We start from the raw sequence: 25,197 nt of genomic DNA, 5'->3' as shown, positions 1-25,197 counted from the left end.
GATATATATTTGTGAATACTTGATAATAATTACTTATTCCAGTTAAGTTATTTTCTGCCACATCTTCTATGGTTGTACACCATCAATTTAGTTATAGATTGCAGGGCAGGTAACCTAAAGCTCACAAGGCTTCATAAACATATGACGTCAGTTTGGTGTTACACTCTGAATCGAAGACAAAAAGAGATGTCTATCGACTTTCGTCATCATTGGGTTCTCAATGTGTGAAGCAAACGCGATGTTCAAAACCATAACATTCACTGCACGTAAAGAGGTTGCGAATATTCTTTACTGCACAGTACATTAACCTCGAAGTTACATTGTTCATAAATACGTAAAGTTCTGTATTTATGTAGAATAGGCATTGGGTAAGGGAGGTATTAAAGCGTTTGCAAGAATTTCGAAACACACAAAAAATTTGTATTAATTATTTTTGTTAATATACCTTCATGAACCCTAAAAGTGAAATGACTTGCTGATTCACAAAAAAACTGAAGCCAGGCAGCATTGAATTCAATAACATATATATTCAACAATAATCATTATGGCGTCTCAGCAACATAAGTTTATTATTAGAGACTCTGGGAACTAGTTTCAGTAGTTACTCTTTAATTAGAAAGGGCAGGTCACCATTCTAGTTGATGGATTAAAGTAGCAGCTGTTTTATCTTATAACCTATACTTTTTATTCAGAGTGGTAATTTGTTTTACCAGATGATGTACAGGTTATGAATATGTATTTGCATTTGCATTTTTCATACCTAATTTGTAAATTAATGACAATGTCAACACTGACAACTCACTCCGAAGAGATACACACACACACACACACACACACACACACACACACACACACACACCGAGAGAGAGAGAGAGAGAGAGAGAGAGAGAGAGAGAGAGAGATAAAGAGAATTTTTTTATTTATATAACATAAAATATGACATAAAATACCTTTATTAACTAATAAATTAATAAAGAAGGATGCCCCATATCCTTTTAGAAACGCAAAGGTGAAAATAAAAATTTTGACATGGCAAAATGTGAACTTTCAAACAGCACAATTTCAATCGCCATTCTGCAATGAATTTGCGAAATTTTAGCGCTTGTGCTGTACCTTAGATTTCATGTAGCCTTCAACCACTGGTGTTTCACTATGTGACATCTAATTATATTGAATCATACCAAGAGCGATGTGTTTTCATAAATCTTCAATGTAGGGTTGCCAGATGTTCTAACTGAAAATAATGGAGATTCTTAAAATAGTCTACATACTACATGAAGTAGGATGTACTACTACACTATCAACGTTTTTTGTAGTATTTCTGTTTTTCACTTTGATGAGTTCAACCAAATTTTTTATTCTTGCAGACTTAAAATACATAAACACATGATTGAACAAATATGGTTACAAACACAATTTGATATGCATTCAGAAAGAAACTTAACATGATTTTTCACCATTTTTTGTGCCTTTGTGAGCTTACAGGACTTTTTTCGTGCTACAGCAGCCACTGGATAATCCTCTTAACTGTTTACTGCCACAGTTTATAGTATTAGAACTTAATTTGTTCTTCACTGCATGGTAATTTATAGCTACTTCTGTGACTAAAGATTTGTCATCAATTCTTGTTGCCGAGCCTGTAGGCCTGTTGAGGAAGGTAGAGATTTTGAAGTTTTGTTTCGTTTTGTTACTTTTATGAGCTATGAATTTAAAACTGTATAATTACTTCACCTTTTCAAAGTCAGGTATCATGTTTTACTTTAGTTTAACATATACACTCATTAAATGAAATGAGCCAACCAAACGTAACTTTATACTGCACTCTACCAAATACATTAAATGATCAGTTACCTGTAGTAGATCCGTGTTGTAGGCAGTCAATGTTCCCTCCCTCTGCGATGATAATTTTTTTCCTACACAAGGAACAGTACACTTTATGTTTATTTGTTTTCTCTCAGTTTGAAAGATAAGCACACATATAACGAGGCTTCTTCTTTGGTAATGTTTTATGGTAGTCCTCATTAATTTGATCGCACCACATTTATGCTGTAACAGACGTGATCTAAAACCATACCAAAGAGAAGAGACACACTCCCAGTGACCTAGCTGCCACATGAACGCAAAACCAAAAGAAAATTCGAGGGGAGTTCGAGAAACACTATCATTAACAAACTTAATAATTTTGTTCCATATAGCAAACAAACTAATTTAATGTTGGTAATAATGCTAATGCACTATGTAGAAGGTTCATTAATGCTTCTGAACAAAGCTGTGATTCCAGTGTATAGTTCGATCTATCACTCAGCACATTTTTGATAATAGAAATAGAATCTTTTTTTGTATCGCCCACCTCAATTTTTTCAGTGTCTGACAGTAGCTCTCTGAGTTAATTGTTGTGTCACTTCAAGGAAATCAACGAGAATGACTCCCTTAGGGCCCTGAACCACAGTAACCATGATCTCTCTTTCTGGTAGTGTTTGAAAACACTTCAATGGTATCTTGGGAAAACTTGTGTGTCCCCGTTCCATCGACTGCCTTTTTATTTCACAACTGGCATGCTTCAACCAAGTCTCGTCCCTAGTTACGATACAATAGATACATTTGTTACCACTGTTCACGTAATCTTCGAGGACAGTCAGTGCTGTAGTCAGTCTCTATTTTTATGGTTTTCCTTAGGATTTTGGGAAGCTACCTAGAGCAAACTTTGTGTTAACGAAGCTTCTGCACCACAGTTTCACCCACAAACTCCATGAAATTCGGGGAAAATGTTGGGAAAGTTCCATAATCGTGAAACGACGATTCTTACGAATTTTATCGTTGATTTTCATCACCAGTTCGTCAGTCACTAGGCTAGTCCAACCACGGCGATCGTCGTTGTGAACATTGGTATTGCCGTCTTTTTTGTCTCACTTGGCTTTCAGTCATTACTCTTTTCTTGTACTCATAACAAAGATCACGATAAATTCCAATTTGTTTGCAGTTTTCTTGCCAACAAAAACCTACACAGAATGTACCTCACAAGTTGCAGCGTTCTCTACTGCAGCACACATTTTAATAAGTCACAGAAAGCAAAGACAAAGGCTAGGTGTGTACCGAATGTGTGAAAATTATGATGTTTTGGATGGGCTTTTAGAATAGATAGCTTAGTACATTGTTTGATGGTCATATTATGATTATTATTGCCTACTGCATAACGTCTGATGCAATAACAGACTGCAGTGGGGCACGGTGGTTTGCTGGTATAGACAATAACACTAGCTAAAACATACTACCGTCTTCAATGCTGTTACAGCCATTCTTATTATCAACAGTACACTGGCAGCAGTCTCTAATCGTTTGCAGTGCTTGTATTTAACTCTTTTCACGTTGAATAAGAAGTCAGTTTTCTTAGAAATATACACGTTTTGTTAAAAATGCTAAAGAAACCTCCATATATGTAAAAATTTAGAAAAGAGTGATTAAAGGATGAAGAGGTAAAACACGGCATTAAAAAGGTACTGTCAGATAAAATAAAGGTGCAGTGTTGTCTTTGTCAATGCCTCCTCAACTGCAAATGTTTGGGTCTGGCGTATCATTCTAAATCTGTCAAGCATGTGAAAGTGGCTAAATCATTTTCTTGTGATAGACAGTCTAAACTGAATTTTCAGCCTAAAGTTATGACATTTGCAACAACTAGAACTGAGGTCAGAATGACATAATTTGTGAATATGTCTCATGCCAAGTAGCTTGTTGACCACCACAGAGAGCTGAACAAGTGGTGTTTCCAAATAAGAGATTCGAAAATACATCACAGGAAAAGCAGTGAAATGATAAAAATGTAATATATAACAATTTTGTTGAGAAATGATGTTGATGGTAATTTGTTTTCATACTTGTGGCCGAGAACAATGACATTACTGTTACGAAACAGGTATGTGTTTCTACTTTGTACTTCTCAGAAAACGAAGGGTGTGTAGTATCAAAATTTTTGAAACTTTTAGAGATTGACTCAGGTGATGAAACAGCAACTGTTGAATGTTTGAAAGCTATATTATTTGACTTTGACTGAATTTACAGAAAATGCATGATATTAGCACAGAGAATGCTCCTATTATGGTCTGCAAAGACAGTGGAGTTATACTCTCCATAAGCGAACAATTCCATACCTAATCCTCATATCATGGTCTCGTCACTACATCCAGTTGGCCCTTTCTCACTTGTGTAAAGAAAAATTACCAGCCCATTTGGAATTCATTTTTTCAGAAACACACAATTGGTTTTGCTGCTAATCTATAAGGCGAAAGGCCTACAGTAATCTATGTAATACACTTTATGAACAGGATCCCTTGTAGATACTGCAAATCGCCAGAAAACGATGAATCTCATTTGAACCCGTCTGTGAGCACGTACTTAATCAGTGGGTGGTTCTGACGGAACACTTCAGGGGAGCCCAGCGAAGTGCTACACTGAACAGCCTCTATATAAAATCTATAAAGACATTAAGAACAAATTGTTTTCCTTATGTCTACGACCAATTCTGTGAGAATGCAATACTGTTAGTAAGGCACTCCAGTTTAGATCTGCCTATCTCACCAAGCTGCTGCAAGATCTCACTGTTTTAATCGCAACACTTGTACAAATGGTAAAGGTAAAAGGATGTCAAGATGACCTGTTCCTTTTTTGTAAATATTAAGATTATTCTTTGTCCAAAGGCACATTTGGGTTCTGCTTTTGAAAAGCCATTAGGAATTTTGCATACCAATCGTAGAATAACTATGGGTATTGAAATGGGAATTTGGAAATTTTGCATTAACTTTACTGCATACATCATCAGGGATCTTCAATCCTGTTTCTCTAAGAATTTTGAAGTCCTATGCAAGGCATTGTCTACAGCAGGGCTTCACAACATACGTGCTCGTGGAGAAAGCTGTGAGCAGCAAGGCGCGGGCACGGAGCAGCGCGAGCACGCTACCCCCACTACCGGACCAGAGCCGAGAGTGGGGAGAGTCATGTGAGGCACACAACAGCTGCCACCAGTCAATGTAAATCCGCGGTCACCTGCAGGGATATCACTCACGAATTCTACTGCGACAAATGACACAAATAAAGTAGAATGTACACGTGCCGGATAATTTTATTAGCTTAGTGTATGCCTCTACATTCGTATTAATTTTTGAACCGTTACACAATAAAAGGTGTCACTGAAGTGTGGGATTCTCGGTTATCTTGTACTTTTTGCCCTTTACAATTGCGTTTATGTTCGGAGTAATTGTTCTTGTGCATTGTAGGCGCAGTGTGCAGTTTAAATTTCGATCAGAAAATGTGTTTCTCAGGCGCGTCTTGTTACATTTCATTGCAGAGAACAGTTGTTCACAAACATACGTGGAACCAAACATTGATATTATTGTAGCCGCCAATTTGTGCAAACGAGGAAATCTATGCTGAGGGAAGTGTCGGTAGAATTCCAAAATGTTTTTCTTGTTCTGAAATTTGCCTCCATATTCTCTGTCACACTGCAGGTCAATAATTTCTAGTTGCAACTCAGGACGAATCTCTTCAATATTCGCCGAATATGGAGAGGAGAACAGATCAAAATCACTGTCTACTGCTGTCAGATCTTGAAAGCGTTGATCAAATTCTTCCTTAAGGGCAACTAAACTATGTGAATAACGTTCACAGTTTTTGTGAACATCTTGCATGGATAATAATTTAGGAAAATGAGCTAGATTTCCTGTTTCCAGCTGACCCACCCAAAGTGTCAATTTTATTTGAAAAGCTCGTATTCGATCTATGAAATGAGTAATTAGCAGATCTTTACATTGTAGTGAAATGTTCAAAGCATTCAGATGGCTAGTTAAATCTGCTAAGAACGCGAGATCACATTTCCATGAAGGCTCTTTCAATTCAGGAACACACATGTTATTTATTTCCATGAACATATTTATCCCATCTAATAGGCAAAAAAATCGATTTAATAATTCGCCACGACTAAGTCAGCGGACCTCGCTGTAATAAGGCAGCGTACCATACTGGTTTTCTACATCCTCAAGAAAGCTTTTAAATTGTCTGTGTTGTAGCCCATGCTTTCTTATATAATTGGTTGTACGAACAACAACACTCATCACATTTTTTAGAGTGATACTCTTTGCACATAAGTTTTCCTGGTGGATCACACAGTGAACGCCGCTTATTTTATTCGGCATGGTCAGTTTTTACATTTTCTCCTTTAACAGCACAACGAAACCTGATGTTTTCCCTGTCATCGCTGGTGCACCGTCTGTAGACACTGAAACTAAAGAATTCCACGACAATCCTGTATTTTCAACACTTTCTTCAACACTACTTGAAATATCACCTCCAGTTGCAGTGTTCTTCATGACTACTACATCGAGGAGCTCCTCCCTCACCTGAAGATCTCTATTAACACCTCTAATAAATATGGCAAGCTGTCTGTTCCAGTGATATCAACACTTTCGTCCAGAGCTAGAGAATACGCCATAAACTCTTTACAGATATTTGAAAGCTGGCTCTGGACGTCGTCTGCCATGTCCTGTATGCGACGCATAATGGTTATGTTAGAAAATGGCCAAATTAAAACTGTTCAACTTGAGATGGACACGAATGTTCCGCTGCAGTTACCAAACATTCTTTTATTAAATCGCCATCAGTGAAGGGGCGCAGGGATTTTGCTAAAAGCAAAGTAATTTTGTAACTCACTCTGAGAGCTGCCTCGGTTGAGTTTTCTTCGTCGTCCAGATCTTCTTAGGATAGCTTCCTTTTAAGTTTAATAACTTCGTGTGCACGATCTGATCCATCACATTTTCCACTTCCGCAGTCTTTCGCGTGGTACGACATATAATGCCGCTGCAAATTAAATTTCCTAAAAGAATTCAGCGTTTTGTGACATACTAAACATTTTGCAACAGATACAATTCCTCCCAATGGGGGTTGAACTGCGAAAGCATGGTTGGGGTTACACAACGGCGACTTGACCTGATTCTTAACCAGCGAAGTGACTGTTAGAGCTGATCGTAGTACTTTAAACGTTACACAGTCGGTGCGAATTCAATAGGCATGCTGCGGCCCTATTCAAACGCGCGCGCGCATTTCCCCTCCCTCCCCACCTTCCCTACTCCGCGACCTTGTACCTGCTCCCGAGCACGTGCCTGAGCAGACGCGAGTACTCGCGCTCAAAACCTGCCAGTTGTTAAGCCCTGGTCTACAGGACCAGAAAATTAGAGGACAGTATCATACCATTAGCTTTGGAAACAGGTATCAGACTGGCCTCGGTCTTTCTTAGAACGCCAATGGCAGAAAATCCACTTTTTGGAGTGGGAGAATGTGACAGACACGATTGAATAATGCTTTGACGTATCAAAATATGAGGATGCAAGTCATCAGAAGCCTTTTAGTGAATTCTGCAGTTTGGTTACGGTACTTCTAGTTCTGCCTTGGTCAAATGCAAAAGAAGAGACATGCTTCAGTGAATCTAATATTGCCAAAAGTCCGTATGCGAGCAGGATGGGGAGCACCACGCTCAATTTTATTCTAAAGATTCGTGCTGGGCTTCAGCGCCTCTGAACGTGTTTCACAACTTTCAGTTTAAGGAGGTAGTTATGAAAAAATAAATAACTGCAAAAACTTATAAATGTTTTGGGTTACCACACTACAATGCTTTACCAAATAAATATTGTTTGTTTTATAGGTACCATCCAAGCCTATGGTAAGAGTAGTGGCGTTAGTAGTGACAACCCAGAAGCCTCAACATTTAACACAGTTTGTAGAAACAGAAGTGGATTACCACGATAGACCTGTTTTTCATATGGAGTGAACTGTTCCATTCAAAATTCACTTGTTATACCGGTACTAAGGGAAAGTGTTATCGTAATATGGAAATGTTAATATTCATTAGTCGGAAGAAAGAAAGAGCATGCAAAAAAATAGAGTGCTTTTAATATATGTAAAGCATGATCCTAAAGCCCAGTCCACACGCAACGATCTGTCTGCGCAGACATTGGCGCAGATGTCTGTACATGCAAAAGATCGCTGCAAATGTGGTGTGTTCACACGACACAAACCCCAATCTACTACTCGCCCGCCATCTGTCGGTGTAGAAAAGAAATATCAGTGGCAAGCGACTACGCTCCCCGTAAACGTCAAAAACTTAATTCAGTTATTTTGAAATATAGAAATGGAGGAAGTTCTGTTGTGGTCTGTGTTTGCAACTTGTGTTGCAAACAACATTCAGACCAACCGCAGGAAACAGAGAAGGAGGTCAAAATGGTGTAGACAGTGGCTGCTAAAGCGAAAGCAGTTTTCTCACGTTCATTTACTGTGAGAGTTGCAGGGCGAACCTGTTTTGTTTTACATTACCTCGTGTTCCATTTCCTGGCACATTGACACTCCAATTTCATCTTCAATTGTACTCCTGCTTCGTCTTGGCGTTTCTTGATCACTAAGAAAGCCAAGCACATCAACATACCATAACGTGGGCTAGTATACTTGATATACTCTTACACCAGATCTTCTAGATTTCTGAGCTTTGGATAACTCTTTTCGGTAATCAGTTCGCTGACAGACTTAATTTACTTGACTTGCCTTCATGCACTCATCCTTCAGGACAGCGTAAATAGCTTCACATGTGTTGGGTATTATTTTACTCAACGCTTGTTTCGATATTGCAGTTGAAAATTCCAAATCCTTGTAGCTCCTTCCTGTTGCTAGGAATCTTAATGTTACGCCAGCCATTTATGAGAAGAAATTGCCCTTCTCATACAAGTATTTTTTTCTCATAATATGAGGGGTTACAAGCTTTAACAGATAATTATAAGTTTCGACATCCATCTGCAAATAATTTCGCCAGTTCGTAACGAATTTTTTTTATTACCGTTTCTCTGTTTGCCGAGGCGTCAACTGCCCGCAATTTTTCAATTAGAGCATTGAATGGTGCTGTCTTTTTGTCTCGGTCACTATATTCTTTTCTTTTAATCTTCCACAAACATGGGTGGTTTCTATATATTTCAATGAATTCACTTACAAACTCTCGAGAATACTGACGAATATCAGTCATTTTAATGCCCTGTGCGCACAAATACAAACACTAGACTGAGCAAACAACTGTTTCGCGCCAGATTTGCGGCGACCTCCTGTCCACATGCTCCAACTTGTCTGCGCAGATGTGGTTTGAACCCACAGATTTGAGAGGTTTCGCTCAAACCTCCGACTCCAACTTCCAGGTTTGCACACACCTCAGGTTGGCGCAAATCTTCTGTCCACACGCAACGATCTGTTTGCGCAGACAGATCGTTGCGTGTGGACGGGCCTTCTGGTCGATTTCCGGCAGATGGAGTTGGTTAGACGAAACACAGTTGGCAACGCTGCCCCCAATTGACAAACATGATTTTCTGATTTTATCAAATCAGTGTCAAACAGAGTAGCGGAAGAAGTACTATAGCGGTTTCGTTTGGGTAGATGCTAGATGATATGCGCGGTACGGATAGCTACAGAATTCAGCTTTATACATTATTAGTGCTTGATGATTTAAGGTAAGGCTTCCCATGCGCCTTGTACTTTTATGTGGCGAAGAAATAAAGTCACAGTTGCACATGTCAGACGTGGTCGACTGCGTTCTTAACACATGAGCCTAAACATTGGACGATTGAACAGTGGGAAAACGCTGTGTGGAGTGAAGAATCACGGTACACAATGTGGCAATCCGATGGCAGAGTGTGGGTATGGCGAATGCCCGGTGTACGTCATCTGCCAGTGTGCGTAGTGCCAACAGTAAAATTTGGAGGCGGTGGTGTTATAGTGAGGTCGTGTTTTTTATGGAAGGAGCTTGCATCCCTTGTTGTTTTGCATGGCACTATCCTCAGATAGCACAGTAAGCCGGTTTCAAACTTGTTTCCAGCTGTAAAGTTCAAGTATATAAGCTTGATCAAAGCTGGAATATTCAGGCCTGTTAGCTGGATTCAAGCTTGAAACAAACATCAAAGTTGGCAGAGTTCAAGCTGTATTTCAAGCTTATCTTGACTTATCAAGCTTGGCTCCAGCTGTATCTGCACACGTGGAATACAGCCTGGTATTTACAGCTTTTTTTAAGTTATATAAATATTAATCTGAATTTATTGAACCTAATTAATTAAATAAATATCAGAATGGAAATGGTGTGAAAAAATTATGAAGACATATATCTTTAAAAATTTTTATTTTCAAACTGTTTAAAATTTAATTATTCGGAAGCCCCTCCAGCCCCAGCACACAGACCAGAGCAGGATCTAAAATCACTGGCTTCTGCCGGTATAATGGTCCTGTAACAGGTAAAAGAAAATGTTAGCCATACCTAAACATAAAAAATGTAAAAAGTTGAAACTAATCAACCTAAATATAATTTATGCCCCACATCAGAAAAATAACTTTTTAAAATAAAGTAAAGATGACATTTGGGTAATTTTGCGATGACTTCATGAAGAAGCCATACATCACTATTTCTAATAGTTTCAGGGCCATTTAATCTGAATTACACTCCTGGAAATTGAAATAAGAACACCGTGAATTCATTGTCCCAGGAAGGGGAAACTTTATTGACACATTACTGGGGTCAGATACATCACATGATCACACTGACAGAACCACAGGCACATAGACACAGGCAACAGAGCATGCACAATGTCGGCACTAGTACAGTGTATATCCACCTTTCGCAGCAATGCAGGCTGCTATTCTCCCGTGGAGACTATCGTAGAGATGCTGGATGTAGTCCTGTGGAACAGCTTGCCATGCCATTTCCACCTGGCGCCTCAGTTGGACCAGCGTTCGTGCTGGACGTGCAGACCGCGTGAGACGACGCTTCATCCAGTCCCAAACATGCTCAATGGGGGACAGATCCGGAGATCTTGCTGGCCAGGGTAGTTGACTTACACCTTCTAGAGCACGTTGGGTGGCACGGGATACATGCGGACGTGCATTGTCCTGTTGGAACAGCAAGTTCCCTTGCCGGTCTAGGAATGGTAGAATGATGGGTTCGATGACGGTTTGGATGTACCGTGCACTATTCAGTGTCCCCTCGACGATCACCAGTGGTGTACGGCCAGTGTAGGAGATCGCTCCCCACACCATGATGCCGGGTGTTGGCCCTGTGTGCCTCGGTCGTATGCAGTCCTGATTGTGGCGCTCACCTGCACGGCGCCAAACACGCATACGACCATCATTGGCACCAAGGCAGAAGCGACTCTCATCGCTGAAGACGACACGTCTCCATTCGTCCCTCCATTCACGCCTGTCGCGACACCACTGGAGGCGGGCTGCACGATGTTGGGGCGTGAGCGGAAGACGGCCTAACGGTGTGCGGGACCGTAGCCCAGCTTCATGGAGACGGTTGCGAATGGTCCTCGCCGATACCCCAGGAGCAACAGTGTCCCTAATTTGCTGGGAAGTGGCGGTGCGGTCCCCTACGGCACTGCGTAGGATCCTACGGTCTTGGCGTGCATCCGTGCGCCACTGCGGTCCGGTCCCAGGTCGACGGGCACGTGCACCTTCCGCCGACCACTGGCGACAACATCGATGTACTGTGGAGACCTCACGCCCCACGTGTTGAGCAATTCGGCGGTACGTCCACCCAGCCTCCCGCATGCCCACTATACGCCCTCGCTCAAAGTCCGTCAACTGCACATACGGTTCACGTCCACGCTGTCGCGGCATGCTACCAGTGTTAAAGACTGCGATGGAGCTCCATATGCCACGGCAAACTGGCTGACACTGACGGTGGCGGTGCACAAATGCTGTGCAGCTAGCGCCATTCGACGGCCAACACCGCGGTTCCTGGTGTGTCCGCTGTGCCGTGCGTGTGATCATTGCTTGTACAGCCCTCTCGCAGCGTCCGGAGCAAGTATGGTGGGTCTGACACACCGGTGTCAATGTGTTCTTTTTTCCATTTCCAGGAGTGTATAAAGAAACAATTACCTGAAATCATACACACCTCATACTGTAAGTTTATAAGGAAACTACTGTTTAGAAAAATGTAGACATTTTATTCTATCCACAATTATTTTTTGGTGAGTAAAACTGAATCAAAATAAAATAAAAGATGACATCAAAATGAACTTAAGAAATTACCAGTTAAGTGGAACTGCAATGTAAAAGAACAAAAAATGTTCTCCTTGTCATATTTTAATATTGCTTTTTATTAGATTTTAGCCACATTACAAATAACAATAAAAGTAAGAAGTACCAGTAGGCCTTGCAGTATTATTTCACCTAGGGAACAACAAAATTAAGCCATCACCGATTGTAATTTAGTGTAGTCTTACCGTGGGGTTTGACTTCTGTTTTTTGACTGTTGAAGCCAGTGTCCTATGTTGGTTTTAAACTGTTCTTCGGTTGTCAAAGGAAATATTTTTCTGACTGAACCTGAAAACATAAGTGAGTTTATCGTAGTGGAAAGTGTTAGAGATTTACACTGGAACAAAAATTACTTTTACAATGTTGAAATTATAAAGCCACGGTATCAGGCCAGCCTGTAAACTATTGATTTTCACCAACGAGAATTGTGCACATAGCATTGTGAAAATGCTCTTCTCAAATAAGCCGTTATTTCTCTAAACCCTGTAAACATCTGATTAATAACAACCAACCCATTGAACATCAATGAAACATAACTACTTTCCTGATAATACTAAAAGTATGAATTCATCAGTTGTTTTCTTAACTTAAATGAAATATCCAAATAATATGATCAAATCAAAACAAATTTTTCTCCATAAGATAAACACTGCAACTTTTAAGGCCAATGGGGTGGATCCACAAGGTGGAATCTGACCAAATTTCACAAAAACCATGCCAATGCTAATCTATATTCTTCCCGAAAATTTAATTCTGTTGAGGCCTATATTAAGGTATTATCTATCTTTTTTGGGAAGGTTATATGAATAGTGTTATGCATCACTAGTCGAAGCACCATATGTCATATGTGACACAATGGAACCTAAAGTCTGCATTCCCTTAAAATATATGTATTTATTAATGTTTCTCAACTTTTTGGACCGAAGAAGGGTTAGTGTTCTTTATCTTAGTACAAAAATCTCACCGCAAGTACCTACTTAACAGTACTAAATGCGCTCACATCGGAAATGTTAAGTAATGGCACTTGGTCTCATGATGCATAACACTGTCCATATATTTGTGTTTATATATTAGTGTTTAAAACATTTTGAAGTAACAAATTTGAAGTTCGCATTTGGAAAAAATGCGCACGATATATAAACCAAACCAGCATATTTTTAAATCTTTGCTTACTTTGAATTGCTGCACAAAGCAAGGTTGAACAGAAAGCTCTTTTCCTTTCTTTCGTCTTGTCTTTGGAGACCTTCCTGTATATGAAAACTTCATTCCTATCTCTGACGTCAGGCATTGTTCCATACAATTGAAAATTAACAATTTTGCATCTTTACCACCAAGGGTTGCAAGTAACTTCACCTGAAAATATAAATTTTCTTGATGAAGCTGTTATATCATTAAGATTCTTCAAGAAACAAAACAATACAAATTGTCCAATATTTTCATATTAAGACACTGGCAACACATGTGAGTGCATATTTTAAATAAATATGAATGAATTGCGAGTGTAGATGAGTGCGATACCTCGTGTTAAGTCAAAAAATCTGTTTTCTAGCAAGGATCATTAATGAAATTGCTAAATGTTTATGATAAAATAATATTTGGACAAATTACCGCAAGACTTTTGAATTCCTGTTGTTTCAATTTTTCCTCAAATTCATCAAATTCTTCCATTGATGATAAAGGGAGACTGTTTAGTGCCTGCTCATTACTTTCATCCACCTCCTGATAAGTACTGTTGACACATCCTCGAGCCAATAACAGGTCAATTTTTCTGTTCAGCTGAGAGATTTCCTCAGACTGGCTAGCTGCTGCAGCTTGTAACTGGCCAAGAATGAGCCAGATCCGCTCAACATCTACAACATAGGTGGATGATTGCTCAAGTTTACTTACCATTTAGCAAGCGTAATAGCATCTACTTTTGATTTAAATTTCTTTGCAGCCACTAAACCCAAAAAATGTTTCAGAAAATTAATATTAATTGAAAAATTGTTAGTATTTAAATTTCTATGCTTAAATTGAAATATATAACACACATAATGTGTATTCCCTAGAACATGCCTTAAAAAGGTAGTGGTTTTTGTATTACACACATTTTGGCATAAGTATCTGTGCTGACCCACTTCACACTATTGCTACTAGAAGCAGGCGGGTAAAGCTGGTCACTGAGGCTAGTTATATAAAAGAAAACACTGTACACAAAATGGGTTTCACTGCTAGGCCTAATATTATTTAACAGAGAAATAACACAAAAACTTACCCAGTGGTGCAGATTTTTCTTTTCTCGGGCAGTGTGCTGAAGCAAGTGGTGCTGGAGGAATTTTGGCATTGGAGAATGAACTAGGCCTAGGAGTTAATGAATTTGGAGGGATGGAAGACCACATTTCACGAACTTCCATACCAGTAGATGGTGAGGATGAGAATGAAGCTGTAAAAGAATCAAGAGATGGATACGGATGAACTGTGACACGGTTGGTCTTACATTTTTTCTTCGGTATGTAATCTTCATCGCTCGATTCTTCTCCTGGCAACATTATGTCTTTTGCCTTCCTTTTTCTCTTCACCCCAATTTCTTCTTCACTTTCAAGGTTTGATGTTTCTTCAGCTTTTCGAAGATGCTCTCTTGCATCGTTGTATGTTGCTACAATTCATACAAAGAATAAATTTAATTTGTGTACAGCCCTAACTGCAATTTCATCTCATAGACAAAATAGCCTTGTCAAAAGCTATTGGTGGCAATAACAGTTGTCAATAAGCATAAATACATTTACTGGTACTGCATGACATTAAATTGCCACAACAGGCTCAAAGTAACTATAGGCCTAATTCAAATGTACTGCATCACTCAAATTGTTTTATGAAAGTGAACTTTACACAGTTTGACCTATGTAATAATAAAATACATGTTTTTTGATGGAAATTGTAGGAAATTCAAAAAGAAGGTTTTTCCAAAAACTAAACTGTGTAATACAATTTTTCTATTTCTCGCACTTATACAAGCTTAGATATAAATTTATATGATGTGACTTAGATTTCAAGGAAAAAAAAAAAAAAAAAAAAAGAAAAAAAGAAACTCAAACTGACAAACTATATGTAACTGAGTTTTAATAACATTAGATTCTTGAGATCAAATGACATTAGGATTTACTTAGATTAGGTAAGGTAAAATTGCAGAATAGCCAACATGCATAGTGCAGAAAGTTGGCAACATTGTTTTAACATAGCACTCTGAATTTGTGGCACATTTTGAAAAGTGAATTCACACTGTTCCTCCTCTATGGTTGACAGGTTCTCGATGTAATACCCTTGTCCTCTATCACCCTATTGGCTAACAATATTCCTGGGAAGAAAGTGCTGTTGCCAACATTGGTCGAGTCTGAGCTATGCATGTGTCGGCTATTGTAAACTTAAGCCTATAGTATTTAAAACCAGTTTACTTACCATATTTTTTCATTAAAGATATCTTATGAGAACTCCAGGATTGTAATGGTAAGGCTTCTTCCCTCAATAATTTATTTCTTTTGCTATCAGTGGTCACAGGTGGGTATAAACATGTGGTCCCATCATTTTGAATCCAGCATAAGGCTATTATTCCTCGAGCATCATCTTCTTCAGGAAATTTTACTATGGCAAATTTGTATTTTTCATTTGTCAGCTCCATTTCCTAACCCATATAAAAACAAAACATCAGTAATTAAAATGAACAAAATATCTGAATGATTGACTTTGATTTCAGACTTTGTCTGTGTGTACTCATGCACACACCTTAAGTACTTCATTATACCTAAACATAACTATAGTAAATAATTAAATTTATAGGATAGTATTTTAAGACACGAGGGAGGTTTTATACTGTAACTGGTTATATTTTTAAGTATTTTATTTTTTATTTTGGGTTTAAAATTTCAGAATTTTAATACTGGATGTATGGAGATAAATTTCAAAATTAAACTCCAACAACAGAACTTTTAAAAATATAATCAGCTGGTAAAGTATAAGCACATGGTTAATATGTTCACTGAATGAGCATGACTAGTGAGAGTGATGAATGAGCATAGTTGGATGAATAAAACTCTGGATGTCTCCCACAGTTTTTAGTTTGTTTCCAGATAATTTTTCAGAATGGCAATAAAATAATTCAAAATTTGGACAAAATTAGTATCTAATTAGCTAGGTCCCCGAACCTTTCAATATTTACAGTATTGATTTTTTAAAACATTTTTAAAGAGAATAAAATAACCTCTTAGTCCAATATATTATTACATTACACAACAAACAATAAAATACATGACATCTCTTATTACCTGGATAAATTTGTGGATGAATAAAACTCTGGATGTTTCCCAAAGTTTTTAGTTTGTTTCCTGATAATTTTTCAGAAAATCCTGTAGAACTGAATTGTTTATCACTTGTATTAGTCCACTCTTATGTATGCAGCAGAGGTAGTGTTACATTTTTACTGCCTAGTGTTAAAAGCACCAGTTTCTCCTTAATGTCAGAGACTGGCCTTATGTGTACTTCAGACATATTTCGTACAACAGTAATATTAACATCTGAACTTTTACAAAAAGGGTGTCCAAAAAAATCACAAACAGTCATAAACTGTTTACAAAGAATGACCATTGTACACAAGGAATTGGAATAGATGAAGTTTTCAACAATAACAATACTTCCATCATTCATCATACAGCATGAGTTTGGAGTAGATGTAGTTATTTTAAAATTTTGAAATTTTGCTGTGTTGTACTGCTGATCAGGATTACAACCATCAAAAACAGGTCCAGAATAATGTTGACATTCGAAAATTGGATAAAGTTTATTGACTTCATTGTCACTGACTGGGCTAATGGTGGAGTTAGAAATTTCAGCTAAACGTTTCACAACTTGCTGCAAAGGTTTATTATTATTATTTATTTTATGGCCTTCATTGGACCACTGTAGTCAAAAATACAAAGTTCTAAACAAGTTGTTACAAATGGATACAATTTCGTTCAAAAATAACTTAATATATTTAGGTAATATAATTATTAGAGGCTGTTCTTATATGAAAGGTGTTTTGCTCTTCTGTCTGCCCAATATTTCTTCATTCTTTCAGATATTTTCTTTCTTTCTTCATCTGAGACAACTCTTCCTGTACTCCTTTTATTGATTTTCATTTGTAGTCTGGTTTGCGGGTCTTGCAGTATTCTGGTTTTCTCTGTCTTGTTTTTTAGGTCATCTACTGTAATTTGAAGTTCTTTTATATCGTCCTTAATTTCTGTGATCCATTTAATGTCTCTCTTGCTATTCCACAATTTTTGTATTATTTTTTTACTAATTCTGTTTTCTGGAGTTCTCATCAGATGTCCAAAGAATGAGATGCGTTTCTTCCTGATTGTGCTCATGACTGGTTCTATTTTCTTATATACTGTTTCATTTGATGCTATTCTCCAATGTCCATTTATTTTATACTGTTTATTTATACATGTCCTAATTATTCTTCTTTCTATTTTTAGTATTCTGTCAATTTCTGCTGTATTAGTTGTTTTGAAGATAGTTTCAGCTGCATACGTTATTTCAGGTTGTGTAACTGTTTTATAGTGTTTTAATTTTGCATCTATAGATATGCTTTTTTTTGTTGTATGTAGTTTTGGTAATGTAATTTGCATAGTTCAGTTTTTTTATTCTATTTTGCCATGATGGCTTCTCATTTAGATTGTATGTTATTATTTCGCCTAAATACTTAAATTTATCAACAATTTTGATTTCCTGTTCTCCTATTGTAATTTTGTTTGCAAGTGGTGGATCAGTTAGCATAATCTCCATTTTTGCAAATGATATTCTAAGGCCTACTTTCTCTGCTATTTCTTGTAGTGATTTCACTTGTTGCCTGGCTTCTTGAACGGTGTTGGCTAGGAGAGCAAGATCATCAGCGAATCCCAAGCAGTTTAAGCTAATATCATCTTTTGCACTTCCAATTCTTATCCTCTTTGGATTGTCCTTGTACCATTCTCTCATTATGTATTCCAGTGCACAGTTGAAAAGTAATGGTGACAGGCAGTCACCTTGTCTTAAGCCTGTTTTTATGAGGAATGGTTCCGAAATTTCTCCTCTAAACTTCACTTTTGATTTGGTGTTGGTTAGAGTGAGTTGTATTATTTTAATTAATTTTGGATGGAGTCCTAGATTTCTTAAAATTTTTAATACTGAAGGTCTGTGGAGACAGTCATATGCCTTCTTAAAATCTACAAATGTTATTGCCAGAGGTTTGTTCCGTTTCTTGTAGTATGCCATAATCAATTTTAAACTAATTATCTGCTCTGCACAGCTTCTCCATGGTCTGAAACCTCCCTGATATTCCCCTAACTCCTGTTCTAATTGCTCCTCGATTCTTTCATATAGGACCTTGGATAGAATTTTATATGTGCAATCTAGGAGAGAGATTCCTCTGTAGTTGCTCTTATCTCCCTTTTTGTGTAGTGGGTGGATGATAGCTGTGGTCCAATGTTCGGGAAATTGTTCTGTTACCCAAATATTTGTTAGAGCCATGTGTAAGGAGGTCTTGACTGTGTCACTTGCATATTTCCACATTTCAACAAAAACCTGATCTTCTCCACATGCCTTATAATTTTTCTGTTCTTTAAGAATTTCTTCTACTTCTTGGAAAGTTGGAGGGTCTAGTTTGATAGGTTTGGTTTTTATTGGGGTATTTATGTTGATTTGTAAGGGTTCTTTGGGTTCCTTGCAATTCAGAAGTTTGTAAAATGCTTTTGCCATGATTTCTGCATTTTCCTTGTTACTGTGTGTCATTCTTCCATCTTCATCTTTCAGTATTAGTGTAGGGGCCTCATATTGTTGTAGTTGTTTCCCAAAGATTTTGTAGTAGTTCCTGGAGTTGGTTTTATGATAATTACCTTCTATAGACTTTATAATATCTTTATGAAATCCTCTCTTGATTCTTCTAATATTTTGAGTGAATTTTTTTCTTTCATTTTTTAGGTTGATGGCATTTTCTTCAGTTTTATGTGTTTGAAACTTTAACCATGCTTGGTGTCTATCTTCATGGAGTTTGTCACATTCTGATGTCCACCATGCATGTTTCCTTCGTGGGTTCAAGGGAGCTAGATTCTCTGCTTCTTTTTTAAGATTAGGCACTAGTTGTTCTAGATCATCTGTTAATTTGATGGTTTGTGTTATTTGTTGGTACTTATTATTTTTAATTAGCTGATGTGGGTCAAACCTCCTTTTTATTTTATTAGTTTTTCCGGTCCTCTTCTTCAACGGTGTGAATTTGATTTTAATTTTAACCATATAATGGTCTGAGCCTGTGTCTACTCCTCTCAGTACTTTAACATTGTGGATCTCCTTATGAAAATTTTTGTCCATACAGACATGGTCTAGCTGCCACTCGCCCTTCCTCCAGTCTGGATGTTTCCATGTTTTAAGTTTACTTGGCTTCCTCTTAAAGTATGTTGATTTAGATATAAGGTTGTGTTCTCTGCAGAGTTCTAAAAGTCTTTGACCGTTTTTGTTTGTAAATTTATGTGGACTCCATTTTCCAATTATATCTTTATATTTCCTTTCTTTTCCTAACTGAGCATTGAAATCTCCCAATAAGATTTTTACATTCTTTTTATTTACTCTGTTCACAGTTTGTTCTAGAAGGTCCCAAAATTTATCTACCTCTTCCTTTGTTTTTGTTAGACAATTTTTTTCATTTGTTGGGGCATGAGCATTTATTATTGTATAGGTTTTATTCATTGTTTTAAAGCTTAGAGTCGCAATTCTTGGTGATACTGCTTGGAAATCCGTTACTGAATCTATTATTTTTATGTTTACTAAAAACCCTGTTCCAAACTGGGGACATTGTTTCATTGCCCTTGGTCCTGGTTTCCCATTATAAATTCTGTATCCTTGTGATTCGAACGGGTCCTCTGTGGTGTTTCTCATTTCTTGGATCCCTGTTATTAAAATTGTTTGTTTATTTAGTTCATCTGTGAGCTCCTTGAGTTTTCCGGTCTGAAGTAGTGAATTTATGTTGTGTGTTGCTATATAATTTATTTGCTCATGTTTAATCTTCTTTTTGTGTTTTAGTGTGCATTTGGATGGTTGCAAACGCTCCAATTCGTTGCTATCTTCTAGTTGACTACCCACCGAATCCGATGTAGCCTTTTTGAGCAGGACGGTGGAAATTTTTTCCTAAAAGACCTTTCCATTTTTTACTGTCGAAGGTTGTGAACCTTAGTTGGAGCAAGCTCCGATTTACAACTCCAGTTGTTAACCGCAGAGGGTGTGTTTGGTCCGCGAGAGCTATTTTATTTCACTCAAGTCCGCCAGTAAACCGGTGAGGACTTCCCTATCCGCCACCTGGGACGCGCCACGTAGGAGTATCACCTCTCCTCCTACTATGACAGCATAGTAGGTAAGGTTTATTTCCTTTTCTAACACATTTCTTCAGAGAAAATAAAAAAATTTTCAAATTTAAAGGCACTGCATCCATCTAAAGGGCCAAATACTGATATATCATCAGCAATATGAATCAGTCCATGAAAATTGTGTGTTATATACTTCTGCCCATATAATGATTGAAAAGTTTGTACAAAATGAAGAAGAAGACCTTTGGCATATTCCTGGTGTTGATAAAATTTTTTTACTGAGGAGTAGGGTCATGGCAATATGGAGAGATAAAAAGTTGTTATAAATTTCTTTCTGTTCAGGCAACAAAATATCGTACAATACAAGTGGTCCAGTATAAAGCAAAAACTGCCTAAATTCTGTAGCTTTCCATCTTTTCACTTCATCAAGACCTCTGGGTTTTCTACAAAATTCTACTGGAATGCTTGCTTTTAGAGATAATAAATTAGAACTTATACTGTCAATAATCCTACTAGGTAGTTTTAAAGGGGCAGGTCCAAACATCCAAACATAAATCATTGTTCTCATTATCCCTAAACACACTAAGTGCATATAGTCAAGTGGGAAAGATGATAACATATGCAGACTAGGGATGGTGGTCAATGGGGTGTCACCAGTATTGAATTCTGTGTCTTCTTTGTTTATAAATCCCTCATGGGTACGAGGCAGACTGTCAAATATAGGAAAAGTCATCCTATTATCAAAGAAAGACCCTTCCTGTTTACATCTGGTGCACGAGAAATATCCGTTGTGACCTTTAATGCCTAAAATAAAAGCTTTGGCAGGGGCATCACAACAATTTCCCTTGATCCTGACAGCTATATTTTTGCCATTACAAATTAAACCATTCCTGATTAGGCCAACAATTTCTTCTACAAAATCATTTAGAAATTCAAAACAACTACTGGGTTTCTTTAATCCAAAATAAATGCCAGTAGGAAAAACAGTTGATGACAAGGATGGAATATTTAATACAGAGCCTAAAATTGGCTACAGCTCACCGCTATTACTGTGAAATAAAGGTAATCTGTCAATTCCAATCATTAAGTCAATATGCTGTAAAGAACTGAAAATATGTTGTGCACTAGCAAACATTTTCTTTAACTGGTTTGAAATACCAATGTGGCAGTACTGGCCAGGGCTTACATTTTTTATGTGAATGCATCTTGGAGTCTTTAGAATAGTTCTTGCATCTGATGGAAGAGATTTAAAGCAGTCATGTGATCGAAGAATACACAAAAAAGCTGTCAATGCCACATTTGTAATGCTAAACTGAACAGACCATTTAGCTAATTCAGATTTGAGCTCTTCCATTTGAAACTTGGAATCAAAGCAGTCATCACTGTCTGAACCGTATGATAAAGGATATTGATCCAACAACTCAAAAACCTGGTTCGATGTTGAGGCCCTATCATTACTTTCAGAAGGTTCACTATTAAATGATGATCCAGTGGCACTATTACACGATAATGGTTGAAGTTGACTCCCAGGATTTGGATCATTGGAAACATCTCTCTCACCAGCTACAGCAGAGTGCCCTACACTTTTCTCATAAAGCTTCAACAGCCGTTTCCGTTTCCCCTCCCGAGAAAGAGAATTGAACAGTTTCCTGTTTGACATTCCTGAAATAAAACAGAATAATTTAGTTGGGATTGACAAAATAAGGAAAATTACATATGGAAGCAATGGATGTCTCAGGGAAGAAAAAATAGAGCTATTATTATTCAGCATTCATAAACTGAATTTGTTGGTGAAATTTAATATTTTTTTTAAGGTTACATGATGGAATATTAATTTGAATTACTATTTAATACAGGCCTCTAAAGAATCCATATTTGAAAAAATAAAATTAAAAACGTCTCTTAAGCATGTATAAATTTGTTTATTAACTTCCATGCTTTCGTTGAAAATTTTAGAGCAATGCCAGCATTACGGGTGGGACATTGTACTAATTTATGCTAGTATTTTCATGTTTACATTTAGGAATCTTAAGTTATTTTAAGTGAAGTTACTGTTTTAAGCAACAAATTGATACTCTTCATTCCAAAAAAATACAGTGTTCAAATATACATACTGAACTGTCTGTAATGCAATACATAATACCAGTGCTATGGGTGGGACAAATCTGACACAGAACTGAACAATTTTGACATCCGAACAATATTTCTGCTTTGATAGTGTCCACAACTCAGCCAAGCCACATACAAATGAAGCTTACATTCGTCTATTAAAGAAACATGTTGCTATTACAAAAAGAATTAGGTTGCACCAATGCATGACACTATATATAACTGTATAGTTACGGGTGGGACAAATTGTCTGTTGTATGATTTGCATAGAATATTAAATTGCAATATGTAGTGCAACTAAACACACACTATTTAAGCTAAATACAACATTAAAAAGGTACAAATATTCACAATAAACTCAGATTTTTAAAAAGTTCTAGTCAAATGAGAAGTGTCCCCTGTTGTTCATAAATGTTGGAATATGGTAAGGTTTCTCAACAGTACTACAATCATTCTCAATAGATTCATCCTTCACAGTACAGCCCAGATCGAAAATTAATATGCTTAACTTTTGCCAGGCATTAGTCACAAATTTTGTGTCCATCATCAATGAAAGAATTAACAGCTTCAACAAAATCTCTCAAGACTGAGGGCGTAATAACTGACTGCAACTCTGATTTCACTGTTGCCCCAACTTTAAGACTTCTTTGACTTGAATTTCTTGAGTATGTTTACTTTGTGCAAGAGTGTCATACTAACGGGGAAGAAATTTCATATTACCGAAAGTAAAGAGCAGACAAAGCTACGTAAATAAAGACTGACACATTAAGTTTTAATTTATTTGTGCCACGTATTAGGGAGTTAGTTTAAAATGGCCTCTTTTTGCTCAACAACTTGTAATATGTATTCTTAGCTGGTAATCCATTTCACTTTTATCCAGGCTCAATTTTTCTACGTAAAAGAATATGGTATTCCTTTACGTTACGTAATATTTAACTTGTAACATTAACGTACCGAACTGTTTTCTAGTATAAAACAAACTTGTCAACAAACCACAACCATTAACGCGCGTCACAAAGGTAAAATGGCCGTAAACATAGTAAGGCTCAGAAAAGTAAATAAAATAAGATAAAACAGAACTGGAGACAGCCACACTCAAACCAAACTCCGCGCCGTCATGACGTCACACACAACACCCGTAGGTCATGGCTTATAAACGCTTGTGGCCCCCCCAGGGGGTCCACAACTCTTTTGTGGATACGTGCGTAGCGAGCACGGGACCCCGAGCTAATGTGGCCTTCCTTCCTTTCCGGGCTGCATACCTTCCCATTCCGCATCCTTCCCCATCCCTATCTTCGCCCCTCCTCCCCTCACCTCTCGCTCTTTCCTTCTCTTTCTCCCCATCTGGGAGTATGGTTTGTGCCTACGTCTGGAGACGGACGCTCGTAAATGTACTGCATTCCTTGCCTTCCTTGCTTTTGTCTTCTTCCTTCCTTTGTCCTTCTCTGTCTTCTTCCTTCCTTTGTCCTTCTCTTTTCCTTACCTCTTCTCTTTCTCTTTTCTCCGCTGCGGCGTTTGAGACCTCTCTTCCTTCCTTTCCCTTTCTCTTTCTTCCTCCCTGTGCGTGTCTGAAGGCCGACCCACGCCCTTCGTGTGTAGCCGGTGACGGGGTAACGCGTAATTCCCCGCCCCGGGTAGACAGGTAGGACACGTACGTACCCCCTGGTAACGGCCAGGCCCAGGGAGGGGTGATTACCCGAGCTGATACCTTCCGAAAATGCCGATTGGTCCCTCCGTCCGTTTGTCGGGAGGTGTGACCTGAGGTGTGAACAATCACCTAAGGCGGGAGTGCCCTCAGAGAGGGCCCCCACAAGGGAGGAGCGCGCCATCGGAGACGCCGGTAATCATGGGGGATTCTTCCGCAATGGTATCCTCACCTTCCACTAAGTCTGCTCACAAACGTAAGTATACTGAGTCTCAGCCACAGACGATTCTTCCATCGTTGCCACAGTTCCTTGTTGTTTCTCGGTCTGATGAAGGTCACGACTTCTCCACGGTCAACCCTTTCATTATTCAGAAAGGAGTCGACGCAATAGCAGGTCCTGTAAAGTCTTGTTCCAGATTACGGAATGGCACCCTGTTGTTAGAAACACACAGTGCCCTCCAGGCACAAAAATTGCTGCGTACTTCTCTGCTCCACACCTTCCCTGTCCGGGTGGAACCGCACCGTACCTTGAATTCCTCGCGTGGAGTCGTTTATACACGCTCCCTCGATGGATTGTCTGACGAAGACATTCAGCACTATCTGTCTGACCAGGGCGTAACGGCAGTTCATAGAGTAATGAAACGGGTTGACACGAACATCATTCCAACCCGCACTGTCTTCTTGACATTTGACACAGTTCAACTCCCATCAAAAATCAAAGCAGGCTATGAGATAATTTCCGTTCGCCCTTACGTCCCAAACCCTACGCGTTGCTATCGATGTCAGCGGTTCAATCACACCAGCCAGTCCTGTTCCAATCCAGCCAAATGTGTTACGTGTGGCAAGGATGCCCATGAGGGTGCTTGTCCACCTCCATCCCCTCGCTGCATCAACTGTATGGGTGACCACGCTGCTTCCTCTCGAGATTGCCCCGTTTTTAAGGACGAGAAGCTCATCCAGGAAATAAGGGTGAAGGAAAAGGTGTCGACCTTTGCT

The 25,197-nt window shown here is 38.3% G+C and overlaps 1 long non-coding RNA gene across 1 annotated transcript; it reads right to left on the bottom strand.

Moving 5' to 3' along the window:
- Positions 1–10,229: 10,229 nt before the first annotated feature.
- LOC126092518 (uncharacterized) lies at positions 10,230–13,323 on the bottom strand. The gene is made up of 3 exons (XR_007521349.1): positions 13,273–13,323; positions 12,288–12,387; positions 10,230–10,289 (listed from the first exon to the last, which is right to left on the bottom strand). It is a non-coding gene; the product is annotated as an uncharacterized LOC126092518 (long non-coding RNA).
- Between the last annotated feature and the right edge of the window lie 11,874 nt (positions 13,324–25,197).

This window comes from Schistocerca cancellata, chromosome 7 (assembly GCF_023864275.1).
Source record: "Schistocerca cancellata isolate TAMUIC-IGC-003103 chromosome 7, iqSchCanc2.1, whole genome shotgun sequence".
NCBI lineage: Eukaryota > Metazoa > Arthropoda > Insecta > Orthoptera > Acrididae > Schistocerca > Schistocerca cancellata.
This window is presented reverse-complemented; position numbering and strand designations above follow the sequence as displayed.